Genomic DNA, 15,491 nt, shown 5'->3' with positions numbered 1-15,491 from the left:
TTGGCTGACTCTATGCAGACTGATCTTGGTTTCCTTGCATTAATCTCTTGTCAGTGCCCATTTGTTTCCTTCTTGGAATTTATTTAAAGTTGCAGTTGTATATTCACTTACTCACTTGACCCTTTTCATTGATTCTAAGATGTATATCCTCCCCCTCCATTTCTGAAATCGGGGCACATGTTACCCTCGGTATTTTTAAAGTAAATAATGGTTTACCTCACAATTGTGCCTTAGCTTTAATGAAATACTACATTTTTAATTGTGTTTCCCCCAGTTGACTATGAGTCCCACAGGAATTCTATTTTACTAACCAATAGGTACCAGTGCCCAGTATAGTACCTGAAACCTATGTAGGTACTGAGTAAATAATGCTTGAATGGGTATCATTATCTATTTGGGAGATGATGGCCCTAATACATCTGAAGATGAATCAGTCAGTATATGCATGTGAGTTGTTTAATTCAGTTTCTGTGTTTGAGACTTTATCTTTGGAAATATTTTTATTCAGTACTCTGAAGGAGACTTGTAGATATACCTGTTTTGTTCCCCCATTTGCGTAACTTGTGCCATTATCAATATATGCACGTCCTTATTTAAGAGTATTTGCTCACCACGTATGAAAATGAATCTATATAAGCTTTTTTTTTTTGCCTAGAAGTCATTGATTTATCCATTTGTTCATTCACCCAACAGTTGTACAATACCTGGGTACTCCATGTAAAAGAGTAGGCTAGGCAGTTGGAATACAACACAATCCATGCCCTTATACAATTCACAGCCTAGAGTTTGTAAGATAAGGCATATTTACTATCCAAAAATATACTAAAATCTAATCAGATGCTAACTTTTCTAACTGGAAAACTTTACTCATGTCTGATAATGTAGATGTATGTGAATATACATATAAGTACAGTATGTATATACCTAAGTATATATATAATACACACACACACACACACACACACACACACACTTCTAGATAGCTTACATGATGTGATATCATGGAAAAAGCACTGGTCTAGCATTGAAGGCTTACATTCTAGTCGAGTTCAGCTGCTTCTTAGCTATGTGACTAGGGCAAGTCACTTAACTTTCATTAATCTACTTCCCAATGCATAAAATGAAGATAATAATACCTGTTTTACCTACTTCACAAGCTTATTATGTATATAAAATGGCAAAAAGATGTAATAGTGTCTGTTAAATTGTAGAACTCTACAAATGTACAATCCAAAACATGAGAACTTATTTTAACTTCTAAAGCTATTAAGATAGCTAAAATACTTTCATGTTTTTAAAAATTATTTTTATTAATTTATTTTTGTTACAGATGTTTCTCCATTTTCCCCCATTGACACCCTCCTTCCAATCCCCCCCCCCACCCGCACTACATAAGCTTTTATCAGGTATCAGCAATAGTCTTCCATTGGAAGAATGAAGGAGGATACCAAAGAATAGCAGACTTATAAACTTGATACAGTATTGAGTGCTTGGACTTAACTTTTTCATTTTACTTCATCTTCCAAGGATGGCAGTCACCACCATACCTACCTCACTTCTTTTAAGCAAAACAAACAAACAAAAAACCCGGCAAACAGGCAACATGAGTGACTGGAGTGCCTTAGGCCAACTCCTGGACAGGGTTCAAGGTTACTCTACTGCTGGAGGGAAAGTGTGGCTCTCAGTTCTTTTCATTTTCTAAATCCTACTACTGAGGACAGTGGTTGAGTCACCCTGGGGTGATGAGGATTTTACCTTTCCTTGTAACACTCGACAGCCTCATCATGAAAATGTCTGCTCTGATAAGTCCTCCCCAATCTCTCATGTGCACTTCTGGATCTTGCAGATCACGTTTGTGTCTGTCCTCACACTCTTGTACCTAGTGAACGTGTTCTTTGTGATACAAAAGGAAGAGAAGTTAAACAAGAAAGAGGAACTCAGTGTTGCCCAAACTGAAGGTGTCAGTATGGAGATGGCACTTGCAGGAAAAGGAAATCAAGAAGTTCAAGTATGGCACTGGCAGGGTGTCTCAGTTGGTTGAAGTGTCGACCTATGCACCAAAGTGTTGTCAGTTCGATTCCTGGTCAAGGCACATACCTAGGTTGCAGGTCCAATCCCTGGTAAGGACACATACTGTAGGCAACTGATTGATGTTTCTCTTTCACACTCATGTTTCTCTCTCTCTCCCCCACCCTCTCTCCCTCCCCTTACCTTTCTCTTCCTCCTTCCCTCTCCACCTCCCCCCAAAATCAATTGAAACATCCTCAGGTGAGGTTTAAAGAAAAAAAGTTCACTTATGGCATTGAAGAACACAGCAAGGTGAAAATGAGAAGTGGCCTGCTGTGAACCTATACCATTAGTATCTTCTTTAAGTGTGTCTTCTAGGTGGCCTTCCTGCTGATCCATGGGTTCAGTCTGAATGCAGTTTACACTTGCAAATGAGACCCTTGCCTGCATCAGGTGGACTGCTTTCTCCCTCACCCCACAGAGAAAAGCATCTTTGTTCTTTTCATGCTGGTGGTGACCTTGGTGTCTCTTGACTTGAATATAATTGAACTATTCTCTGTCTTATTCAAGGGCATTAAGGACCATGTGAAGGATCTGGGAGTGAGCTTTACCGCAATACTTCTGGTCAGTCATTGGAGGGGCTCCTCATCAACTCTTCTTCACTCTACCTCACCCACTCCCAGGGACAAGCTGGTTTCTGGGGCCAGAGACAGTTCTTTCTGCCATAGTTACAACAAACAAAGAAGTGAGCAAAATAGTTCTAATTACAGCACATAGCAAGATTGAATGGGGAAGGTAGGAAGCACCATCTCTAACTCAGGCACACAGCCTTATGATTTCCCTCATGAGAAGCAGAATTCTAAAAAAAAACCTAGCTACTGGGCCTTAGCCATTGTAGACCAGCAGCCATTCAGCAGAGCCAGCAGTCATGCCAGCAGCAGTGTAATGACCTAAAGATCTAGACACATGCTTGAAAGCATTATGGTTCTGTCAATTGTTAATGAAAAGGAAGGTGTGGTAGAAAGTGCCTTTTTGTTCCAGGGGAGGTGGTGCTCAACAAGCTCAGTTGCCAGGCTTAGCAGACATAAAACCATTAGACTACTATGGTTCTTCTGGAGTGCCTGGTGTAGGAGGGTAGAGAGAGTGATTAACAGAGGTACATGTTGGCATTTAAAGTTTACTCAAATAATGTACATCCTAAGTAAAACAGACTAGGTGATGCATAAGTAAGGCCTTTTCCCTCCCATGCTCCCCTAGAGTGGTTCAGTGTATGTGAAAGTGATAGATATTTGTCATGTATTGATGCAAACAGATGCATTATAAATTCATGAACAAAGATTTTAATATAATGCACATGCAGTGTTCAAATTGAGCTTTTCTCGTGGATTTCGAGGTGTGGGCCCAAATGATGTTTCTGTTACTTAATTCCTACTGTGAAAGTAAAGCACTCTTTTCCTAACCCCACCCCCAATGTTACCTATTATGGATACTGGTTCTGTTCATTATTACTTTTTCTGTTTTGTAAAAAGGTGTCACGAATGATTTCTTTTTCTGAAATGTAATCATTGATGCTTGCATGATAAAATTTAGTACAGTAAATTAGCACTCATCAATGTGAGAAACTTAAAAGAAATACTTAGAGCTGTACTATTAAATGTTCTTGCATGAATTTTGCAGCAACTGATAGTTCTTGGCTTTATCCTACTTAATAAGCCCTCCTGAATAAGTAGTATTTCAGAACTTATACTCTGTTATGAATTTGGTAGTCAGCGTTTTGGGGCGACCAACATTTTTTAAAATTTGGTTTTCTTTATTGATTTTAGAGAGAGAGGAAGGGAGAGGGGGAGAGAGAGAGAACATCGATTGGCCACCTCCTACGTGCCCCCCACTGGGGATTTGGCCCACAACCTGAGCATGTGCCCTGACCGAGAATCGAACCAGGGACGTCTTGGTTCATGGGTCGACACTCAAATCCTGAGCCACACTGGCCAGGCTCAACATTTTTGATATTTGTAATAAGATTTTATTTGGAATTCAAGATAGGTTGAAAGAGGTTTGAGTATTACCCATGTAACTAATTTGTTTGAAATATACACTAAAGAAACCTACCATTTCTTCAAATGCCTCTTTTAAAGCTCTTCACAGATGATTGGTGAAAATCCTGAGCTTAATACTTTGTTACTGCACAAGAGCTACATAAGCAGTTTTGTACAATGAGAAATATGAATATAACATTTTACATTAAGCTACTGTCATGTTCAGTTTTATTGCAGACAGGGTAGACCTAGTCTATCACATATTCTAGAGAGTGTTCTTTGTTCAGTGAAGTTTTAAGAGAGCAACCCACATGTCTGCCTCCTCTGAGAGCTTCTGGCTGCACTGATCTTTCCTAGTCTTTTGAACTCTTCTTGGTGTGTCTTAATCGAAGCAAAATACACTAGAATCAGGTTTGTAGAAATGGAATTGTGACTACGTTACAAAAGGCATCTTTAAATATATGTAGCAGGATCACAGATATACCCACTACTTCCAGATGTACAGAAAACGTAGCTGCTGCTGCTTTTTTCAATTGATCTACTCTTCACCAGAAACTTCCACCCCTCAGGGCACTCACTGGTGGAAAGAGAAGACGGGGACAACTTAAACATTAAACCTACCAATCCACAGTATCCTGCTGTGACAGTTTAAACAGCCTCATTTGGAAAACCCAGTCTCTTGGTTTAATGAAGTTTTTCAGATATTTTCACAAGCTCTTTTATGAGGGGAAAAAAATCACAATTATACTAATGAGAGGTGTGTTTCTTTGGGGTACTGCAGAATTTCTGAAACTTTGGAATCAGATTGGACACTGCTACCCTCACTTCCTGTTTCACATTTATTTTCACATATTGCTTATTTTCTTTCAAATTTTTATCTTGAGATAATTATCAATTCGCATGCAAGTTGAGGAAATTACCTCCTATTTATTGTTTGCCAGAGAGTTTTTAAAATCACAAATGATGAATTTTGTCCAATTCTTTTACTGCATCAATTAATATGATCTTACGATTTTCTTTCTTTACCTTGTTGATACAGTTTTTAGATGTTAAATCAGCCTTGCATATCTGGAATAAATTCAATTTGGTAATGATATATAGTTCTTTTTTATACATCACTGGATTTGATTTGTTAATATTTTGTTGAGAATTTTTGTGTCTAAGTTCATAAGAGATATCAGTCTATAGTTTTATGTTTTTTGTGCTGTCTTTGTCTGGTTTTGATATAACTGGTAGAATTCTCCAGTGAACCTGTGTGAAATTGAAGCCTTCTTTTTTTTTTTTTCCTCACCTGAGGACATTTTTCCATTTTTTGTTCAGGTAGAGTGGGAGGGAGAGAGAGGAAGAGAGAGAGAAACATCGATGTGAAAGGGACACATCGAGTGGCTGCCACCCGCACGACCAACCAGGGCCGGGAACAAACTGCAACCGAGGTACATGCCCTTAGCGGGAACCGAACCCGGGTCTCTCGGGACCGCAGGCTTACGCTCTAACCGCTGAGCCAAACCGGCCAGGGCTGAAGCCTTCTTTTATTGAAAACTTTTAAATTGCAAATTCAGTGTACTTAATAATTATATGACTATTAAGTTTTCTAAATTTCATCTTGGTTAAATTTGAGTAGTTGTTTTCAAGGAATTGGCCTATCTCTTCTAAGTTGTCAAATTTATGAGTGTAACATTTGTAATACTTCCTTATTCTTTTATTGGCTACAGGGTTGTAGGGATCTCCCGTTTCATTCCTGATACTAATTATTTTTGTCCTCTCTCTTGTTAGCTTTATCAGTCTTGCTAGAGGTTATCAATTTTATCGATCTTTTTTTTTTTTCTTTTTCTTTTTTTTTTGCAGAACAAGCTTTTGCTTCATTAATTTTCTCAATTGTTTTCCTGTTTGAAATTTCATTGATTTCTGTTTTTATGTTTATTATTTCTTTCCTTTTTGCTTTGGTTTATTTTCTAGTGTTGAGGTAAGAATTTAGATTATTAATTCAAGACCTTTCCTCTTTTCTAATGTATGCATTTAGTGCTATAAATGTATCTTAATACTGCTTTAGCTGCATCCCACATATTTTGGTATATTGTATTTTTATTAAGTTCTGTGAAATTAAAATTTCCTTTGAGAGTTCCTCTTTGTATGATGGCTGCTTTGAAATTCTTATCAGATAATTCTGACATCTCTGTATTAGCCTCTCTCGATAGTTTTTTCTCATTCATGTTGAGGTTTTCCTGATTCTTCGCATGATGTAATTTCTATGGAAACCTGGACATTTGGGATATTATGTCATCAGACTTTGGATCTTATTTAATCTTTTGTTTTAGCTCTCTGTCTTTTTTTTTTAATCCTCACCCAAGGACTTTTTTCCATTTTTTTGCTCAGATAGAGTGTGAGGGAGAGAGAGGAAGAGAGAGAAAGAGAGAAACATCAACGTGAAAGGGACATATGGAGTGGCTGCCACCCTCATGACCAACCAGGACTGGGGACAAACTGCAACTGAGGTATGCGCCCTTAGCAGGAACCAAACCCGGGTCTCTCTGGACCACAGGCCAACGCTCTAACTGCTGTGCCAAACCAGCCAGGGCTTATCTGTCTCCTTGGACACTGCTCTGGTAAGGGAGGTGGTGCCAGATGGGGGATGGTAATTCAGTTTCCTCATCCCACTTCCATTGCCACCCACTGGGAGCAGCTCCTTGTTACTGGTGTGGGTTGGCTTTCAGTTCCCTGTTTGGCCTCCGCTGACCTCTGTGGCTGTGAGGGGCATGAGTACTTTGTTATTGCTTTCCAGCAGCCTCCACTGAAACAACCCTGGCAGGGCGTTGGATATACTCCCCATTCTGCCTTTACTGGTATGAGTGGAGCCACAATTTGCATTGTTTCATTTGGCTGGAGTAGAGTGGTTATTGTCTGAAAGTTTTCCATCTTGTTACACTGCTCTTTCCTGGTACTTTAGCTTGAGAGAGCAGGCTTTTATTGGGGCTATTTTGTCTGTGCCTATGGGTGTTTCTGGGTTGCTTGTTTAAGTAGTTTTATTAGGGTTGCTTTAAAACCCTTGTCAGATAATTCCAACATGTGATTCATCTTGGTGTTAATGTCCCTTGTCTTTTTTCATTCAGGTTGTAACTTTCATGCTCCTTGGTATGACAAGTGATTTTTTTTATTGTATCTTGGTCATTTTGGATATTATGAGACTTTTTTGTTTAACAGACAGCCTTCTTTTTGAGGGCCAGGTTGATGTATGTATACGTGTAGCCTCCTGCTTGGTCCTCCTGACAGCACCTCCACAGAAGTGTTGCTCTTACTCCTGTTGCCTCCTTGTAGATGGGGTGGTGTGGATGTTCGGTGAACATGGACCACTGATTCACACTGTCTTGTTGCCTCTGCTCCATCCTGCAGGTACTGTCCTGGTAGAGGGGCCAGAGTACTGTTCCCTGCTGCTGAGGGGTGGGGGGAATAAAAGATCAGCTCCTGACTGGACCTGCCAAAATCACAGGCGGGGAATGGGTGCACTGCCTACTTCTGCCAGGCAGCAGACAGAAGATTAGCTCCCTGCTCAGCCCCACCAACAAGGACAGCACCAGGTGGAGGAGTTAGAGCTGTTGCCTGCTTCCACAGAGAGACAGAGACAGAGACAGACAGAGACAGACAGACAGTCAACCCACTTAGCCACACTGAAACCTCAGTGGGATGGTGGTGCAGTTTTTGGTCTTTTGGCTGTGGGAACAGGCTTTTCTTGGCACGTTTTTTTATACTTGCCTCTTGTCAGTTCCAGGTTGGAGTTTTTTGTAGCACCCTATCAGGAATACATGGGAGACGGTGAGGAAACCTAGGAAACTCACTGCCATGGCATTTCTCAAGTCCCGACATCCCTAGGCAGTAGTCTTCCTCCTATCCACTGTCTTCCTATTCATTCATTCATTCATGATATGGATGTTTCTCCTTTTTCCCCCATTGACACCCTTTCCCCCCTCCCTCCCCTCCCTGTCCCCAGCTTTGTTGTCCATGTACATGCATTTAAGTTCTGTAGTTTATCTCCCCCCTTAACCCCCTCTTCTGGGGATTGTCAGTCTGTACCCTACTTCCACCTCTCTGGGACTACCCTATTCCTCAGACTGTTATGTTCATTATATTCCACAAATAAGTAAGATCATATGATATTTGTCTTTCTCTGCTTGGCTTATTTTGCTTAGGATGATACTTTCCAGGTCCCTCCATGTCATCTCAAAGGATAAGAGATCCTTCTTTCTTACAGCTGCATAGTACTCCATTGTGTATATGTACTACAGCTTTTTTATCCATTCGTCTACTGATAGACATTTGGGCTGTTTCCAGATCTTAGCTATTGTAAATAGTGCTGCTATGGACATGGGGTACATATATTCTTTCTGATTGGTGTTTCAGCCTTCTTAGGGTATATTTTTAGAAGTGGGATCACTGGGTCAAATGGCAATTCAATTTTTAATTTTTTGAGGTAGCACCATATTGTTTTCCATAGTGGCTGCACCAGTCTGCATTTTCACCAGCAGTGTCCTAGAGTCCCCTTTTCTCCACACCCTCACCAGCACTTGTTTGATGATTTGTTGATGACAGCCATTCTGGCATGTGTGAGGTGATACCTCATTGTTGTTTTAATTTGCATCTCTCTGATGATTAGTGATGTTGAGTGTCTTCCTATTCTTGTTTGTGTCTTATATGCAGGGATTTTTAGTTTTAAGAGGAAGAATCTGGAAGGAATGGGGCTGCTTCATCTTTACCAAAACTGGAGGTCTCCATCTGTGTGTGAAAATTCTATAAACAATTATTTATCTGATAATAACATCAATTCATTCTTTAAATATACCATGTATCAGGCACTGTTATTGACCTCGGGACTATAGATAGGACTGAAATATAGTACTTACTTTCAAAGACCTCACCGTTTTGTAGAGGTCAGAGGCCTGGGAAACAGATTTCAATTTGCCCCATGACACTCAGGTAGAAAACACAATTCTTTATTTTAAAAATAAAACTAAATCCAGCTCCACAACACCTGGCTTGTATTATTGGAGATCCTTTGCCTTCCATTAACTGATATAAGTCTCATTTAGTTAATGAGGTATCAGGCAAATGGTGAGGGGGCCTAGTCAGTAAAGCCTTTGTTGTTACCATGGTTACTCTTTATTGTTACTTAAGTTGCCATTAAGCCACTGCCCTCCAGTGGTTATTATTACCTGGCCCCAGCTCTCTAGGCTGTCAAGCTTAGTAGTCAGACTGGACAAATCTCTTGAAGGACCACCACTGTCCAGAATTCTGGACACCCTTCTTCGTCATGCAGAAGCCACCATCCCTTGATCCTCTCAGTAGTGGAGAATCCTCCACTCCCACAGAACCATCAGCTCTCCTTGACGTTAGTCTACTGTTAAGGAAGTTCTACACTACTGCTCCTGTGAGTCTGGGTTTTATACTAGTAAGGACTGTTAGTTCTCCCCAGGGGCAGGAGAAGACCCTCAGGGACAAATCCCACGCTTTGTGAGTTCCTCTGGAAACACGGTGATTGGGGAATGCCCAAAAGTACAGCATGTTGAGCTTTCTCCCTGATGTTTAGCTCAGGTGCTGTTCTGAGCATTTTACTTGTATTTCCTTATTCAATCCTAATAGCACCCTCAGAAATAAGTCATATTATTAGACTCAATTTTCAAAAAGGAAATTGAGGCACTGAGAAGGTAAATAACTTGTCTAAGTAGATGGTGGAGCCAGAATTCAAATCCAGGCCATTTGGCTCTAGATCTAGAGTTCTTACCCTTCTTGTGGATGTGTGACAACTTCTGAGTTTCACTTTGCTTTATTGTTATTTGTTTGAAATCAAGATAGCATCTGAAAGAAATACTTCTGGGCTTCTAAAAGGTATCGCAAAATTAAATGTAATTGCAGAATGCTTTTAATTAGAAACAGTTTTTGTTTTCTTTCTTATGAAATACAGATCTGGTAACAGGAATTTGAAAAGTGACTTAACTAGGTCCTATCTTATATTTTAAACTAGAGTATAGTCTTTTTTTCTTTATTGATTTTAGAGAGAGTGGAAGGGAGAGGGGGAGAGAGAGAGAAATATCAATGAGAGAGAACATCAAATGGCCGCCTCCTGCATGCCCTTCACTAGGGATCAGGCCCATAACCTGGGCATGCACCCTGACTAGGAATTGAACTAGTGACCTCTTGGTGCATGGGTCGACGCTCAACCACTGAGCCACACCAGCCAGGCGAGTATAGTCTTTTAATAACCAGATTTTTAAATTTGTTTCTGAAACTAGGAAATAATGATTTCATTAGAAATTCCTGTTTTTGTGTTTTTTTTTTTGTTTAGTTGTTTAGGGCGGAAGAGGAAATTTAACCAGATTATTTTATTATATATATCTATCATATTTCTTTATACATTTGTAAAATTTTCTATTGCTTTAGGTGTCTTTTTGTTGTTGTTTTTTTGTTTTGTTTTTTTTATGTGGATAATTTTACGTGGATATTTTTGCATTTATCTTCATATAGAGCGGGAGGGAGAGAGGAAGGAAGAGAGAGAGAAACATCTATGTGAGAGAGACACATCGATTGGTTGCCACCCGTACAACCCCAACCAGGACCCAGGACGAACTACGACCTGCAATGGAGGTACCTGCCCTTAGTGGGAATTGAACCTGGGACTCCCTGGAATGTGGGCTGACACTCTAACTGCTGAGCCAAACTGGCCAGGGCTAGGTGTCTTTTTCTTCAAATACAGGTAGTAGAGTAACTAGAAATATGTTATTATGTAAATATTATCCATGCCATTAGACTTAAATCCTACTTTAGGGGCTTATTGTGAGGCAGTTATGTAGCCAAGTTCCTCTCTTCAGAAAAGATTCATGCTGCCCTTTAACTTGCTTTTTCAGTGAAAATGTTTGTTTTTGTTCATTTAAAATGTGGAATATAATGAACATAACAGTCTGAGGAACAGGGTAGTCCCAGAGACGTGGAAGTGGGGTACGGATTGACAATCCCCTGAAGAAGGGGTGGGGGGGAGAGATAAACCACAGAACTTATATGCATGTATGTATGAACAATGGACATGGACAACAAAGGTGGGGACAGGGTGGGGAGGGAGGGGGAGGGGGAATCAGTGGGGGGGAAAAGGAGAAACATCTGTAACAATAATTAATTAATTAAAGAATAAAATGAAAAAAATGTTGACTCAAGTTTCATTTACATACATATTCTATGTACTTGGTAGTATAATCTAGCAATTTGGTCTATTCCTTATAAACTTGGAATAGAACATTTTCGCCATGTTTTATTAGAGAATAATGTATAATTTCTCTTAAAGTCATCCATTAATTTGTATTTTTCTACCATTGGCTCTTCTTTTTAAATTAAATTTATTGGCATGACATTGGCTAATAAAATGATATAGGTTTCTACCATTGGTTCTTAAATTTCCACAAGCACTTACCCACTGTGTGATTTATCTGAAGCAGATATCCTTTTCAAGTTATGTTGATTTATCATCCATGTCCATTTAAATACATTCTTTGTTAAAAAGCAATGTTAAATTAGTAATAGAAAGTTTAAAAGCTAAAGCTACATTTTCTTGGCACATCTTAGAGTCAGTGTTTGAGGATGTATTTCCAGTGTTTAAATTTTGTATTCTTTGTTCACTATTGAATACATTTTAAGTCCAATGATTGTCTGATTGAGGTTGTTGATTGCCTGCATTTGGCATGCCTAATTAATGCTCTTTTGTCTCAATTACATGATCGCTAGAAGTGGATTTTCATTTTCTACTCATTGTTATAAAATAAGGGCAACATAAAATGAAATGGTGACACAATTGCACAATAGCTACAATACAGACATGATGGTTAATATTACTAAACTGAAATGCTGTCTGGCTGGCATCATTACCATGTGCTCTTTGAAATGTCCATTCAATTTGCTAGCATACCACAGTCTGAGTTGGGTGGTTTGAGAGCATCTGTATATAGTGTCCAAAAGTGTGGGTTACTGAAAGTCAAGTATGTTTCAACTTTATATGATCTATAAATATGGAACTAAACTGTTTTTTTAAGTTCACCTGTCTCTTTCAGTTGAAAAGAGTTGCTATTTGCTCTGCCAGGGAGGGTTAGTGACTGTTGTTCTTTGGATACCTCATTTTTCATTGTGATAACTACATTTTATTTTTTGAGCATTTTATTAATTACCTAATCTATAATATTAAGATAGTCAATTTATATTACTCTGTAACTATGAGGTGAATTATTTTTAAATGATTCATTTTAAATTGTCTTTATTGAGGTATAATTTACATATAAGAATGTACCTTTTTATATACAATAAGATATATCCTTTTTAAGTGTACAGTTTTCTATGAACTAGTTTCCTTAGTTCATCACAGTTATATCCTTTGACATTTTCAACTAGGTCCCTTCAGGTTGATATTGATCCACTAACAGTTACACTGGGCCACATTAGAAGTACTTATACAGGCTTTCTGCATGTGTGGGTTTGTTTGCATTATCAACTAAATAGTCCTAGACATTTACATTTTTATTCTTATATTTGTGGCACTCAAATGTCAGCCATCTAGCTGCCCCCAAGTCTTACAGTCTTACTGGGTATGTTCACTTTTAATGTTTTCATATTTTCACATATAAAAATAGTTCAAGTAAAGTCTATAGGTATTCCAGTGGTCTCCTTAAGAATGTAGCTCACCAAAAAAAAAAAAAAAGAGCCCAGCCAGAGTGGCTCAGTTGGTTGAGTGTTGTGCTGTGCACTGAAAGGTTGCCTGTTCAATTCTCAAGTCAGGGCACATATCTGGGTTGCAGTATGATCCCTGATAGGGCATATATAGAAGGTAACCAATTGATGTTTCTCTCACACATTGATGTTTCTCTCTCTCTCTCTCTCTCTCTCTCTCTCTCTCTCTCTCTCTCTCTCTCGCGCACTTCTTTCTAAGCATGTCCTTGGGTGGTGATTAAAACAAATAATAATGTAGCTTACATTTTCAAAAGAGCTTCTCTCCCTTTGAGTTTTCTCTTCCAAACTCATGTTTTTAAATCCCACCTCTAGTGGCTCTTCCCTTCTTTCTGTTCCACATCAACCCAAGCTTTACCCCTTTTCCTTCTTTTCCCCAAAGTGCTGGCAATACAAAATGCCTGCATATTTGTAGCACACTTGCACTGAGGATTTAGCAACCATGTGACTGCACTGTAAGCAACATAAGTATTAGGTTGTAACTATTTCTGTCACTGAGAATGTCTCATACGACACAAATGTTAGATAGTAGTAATTATGTGACATCTCTGTTTTTCATATTCTGTCAGGCTAGAGGAAAGCTTGCTAGTTTTGTCACAGAATGGAATAGGGGTGATGGTGAAAGAGAATAGTTCTTGTTTCAGATGGAGAAATAAATCAATGTGTAATAATTTTAAGTTAGTAAGCCTTCTTCTGATATAACTTGATAACCATTGGCAACTTAGTAATTGCAACCATTTTATAGTAATGCTATGGAAGTTTTGTTTTTTTTTTACTCCTCACCTGAGGATATTTTTCCATTTATTTTCAGACTGGGGAGGGGGATGGGAGACAGAGACACTGATGTGAAAGAGACGCATCAATTGGCTGCCTCCCACATGACCCTGAGCAGGGCCGGGGATGAACCACAACCAAGGTACAGGCCCTTGATCAGAATCCAACCCATGACTCTTTGGTCCACAAGCTAATGCTCTAACCACTGGGCCAAACCGGCCAGGGCTATGGAAGAAATTTTTAACAGAAAGAAAGCAATATTGATTTTGCAGTGAATTTTTAAGACCTGCAGAAGGCCAGAGTAGCCAAATAGCAAAAGAGGTATTTAATCAAGACAGTATCATTCCTTTTGAACTTTAAGAGCTTATTCAAATTCCTGCCTGCTAGAGGACTTCAAGAGAGGGACAGATCAAGTTTTGAAGTATCTTATGTTTCTTTCATTATCTTTTTCTTTTCTTTCTTTCTTTTTTTTTAAAACTTTCTAAGGGAAGAAGAAAACATCTATTTTAATGTATCTCCTAATAATATACTGTCCTTTAAAAAAACTTAAATGTGTATATTTGTATTCCTTGTTCTTGCTGGATTTCTTTTTTTTTTATTTCTTGTCTACCAAGGAGTGTCTTTTTTGCTGTTTAAAATTAATGGTAGGAAAAGGTGTTTCTCTGTTAAACTGTAGTGGAATTGGTAAATTATATCCTAAAAGAAGGCTGACCCTGGCCAGCAGGATGTAAGTTTTGAATTGGTGATGCAGTACAGTGAGACATTTGCAGTGGATCTTTCTCTCTCTTGCTCAGCACACTTCGGACCAGTCATACATACGTTTATTTCTTACCCAGTTGCTTGCAGTCCAGTGGTAGAATGAGACCTTTATCAAGTGGTCATATAACTATGTAAAGGTGTCATTTAATAAAAGTTATGAAGAATAGGTGTTTGCTAAGAGAGCGTATGAGACTTCAGACCTAGTCACAAAGCTGTGGGAAGGCTCTCTTCAGGAAGTGAGGATTGAGCCAAGACCTGAGGGGTAATGTAGGGCTGAGTGGAGCAAGGGAGGGCAAAGCTTTTAGGAGAAAAGGGAACAAACAGGTCTTGTGGCAAGAGAGGTCGTGCAGATGGTAGGGGCTCAGCAAGCAAGGGAGGCTGGAAAGCATCACAATGGTCCCTGGACAGACCTTTCTGGCCACATGAAGGGGCTTTAATGTAATCCTTAGGGCAGGAGAGTTTTGGGAGAGTTTTAAGGGAAAAGGTGGGCACTGAAATTGGTTTCTGTTTGCAAATGAAGAGACTGGTTGTTGAGTGGTGGACATATTTAGAAGGGTTAGGAGGCCAGGCAGTACTCCAGGTGGGAATGCCAAAGGTTTTAACTAGGATTGGTAGTGTTTGGGTAGAGAACAGTAGACCAAATTGAAAGAGATTTAGGAGGCAAAAATCAGTAGCTCTTGGTGATAGAGTTAGATGGGTTTGGGGTGCTGGGAGAGGTCAAGAGTGATCCTAAATTGCTGGCTAGTGGTCATAAGATATGGGAACAGGAGAGAGGACTGGTCTCAGAGGGGGAAGATGAGGAAATGGTTAGACATTCTATCTAAATATCTTAACACTCTTCACTCTCATTTTCCATCACAATAAAGATTTGTGGAGAGCAGATTTAGCCCAGAGGGAGTAGGAAGGATTTGATGTTATAATGGAAATAAATGAGAAAATAGATTTTGTTACATAGGAATTTTATTACTGACTTAGCTTGGAGGCAGTTATTTTCTACATGATTTTGTCTTTGTAATATCCCACTTCCTACATCTTCCTTTTTGGGCTCCATGCTCCCTCGTGTTCTTGACAATGTATTAATATTTTTGTAAGACTATCCTCTTTTTAGAGGCTGAACATGAAGTAAATTCATTATGAGTTCCCTTGTAATGGTTTTTATTTTATTTA

The 15,491-nt window shown here is 39.1% G+C and overlaps 1 protein-coding gene and 1 pseudogene across 5 annotated transcripts in view; both read left to right on the top strand.

Moving 5' to 3' along the window:
- Nucleotides 1-15,491, top strand: part of CDKL5 (cyclin dependent kinase like 5) — a 179,781-nt gene that overhangs the window by 90,220 nt on the left and 74,070 nt on the right. The gene's annotated exons all lie outside the window — the stretch shown is intronic.
- On the top strand, nt 1,604-2,961 carry LOC118636023 (annotated as a pseudogene).

This window comes from Molossus molossus, unplaced genomic scaffold, assembly GCF_014108415.1.
Source record: "Molossus molossus isolate mMolMol1 unplaced genomic scaffold, mMolMol1.p scaffold_m16_p_2, whole genome shotgun sequence".
Lineage (NCBI taxonomy): Eukaryota > Metazoa > Chordata > Mammalia > Chiroptera > Molossidae > Molossus > Molossus molossus.
The sequence above is the reverse complement of the archived record's forward strand: the minus strand, read 5'-3'. Positions and strand labels throughout refer to the sequence as shown.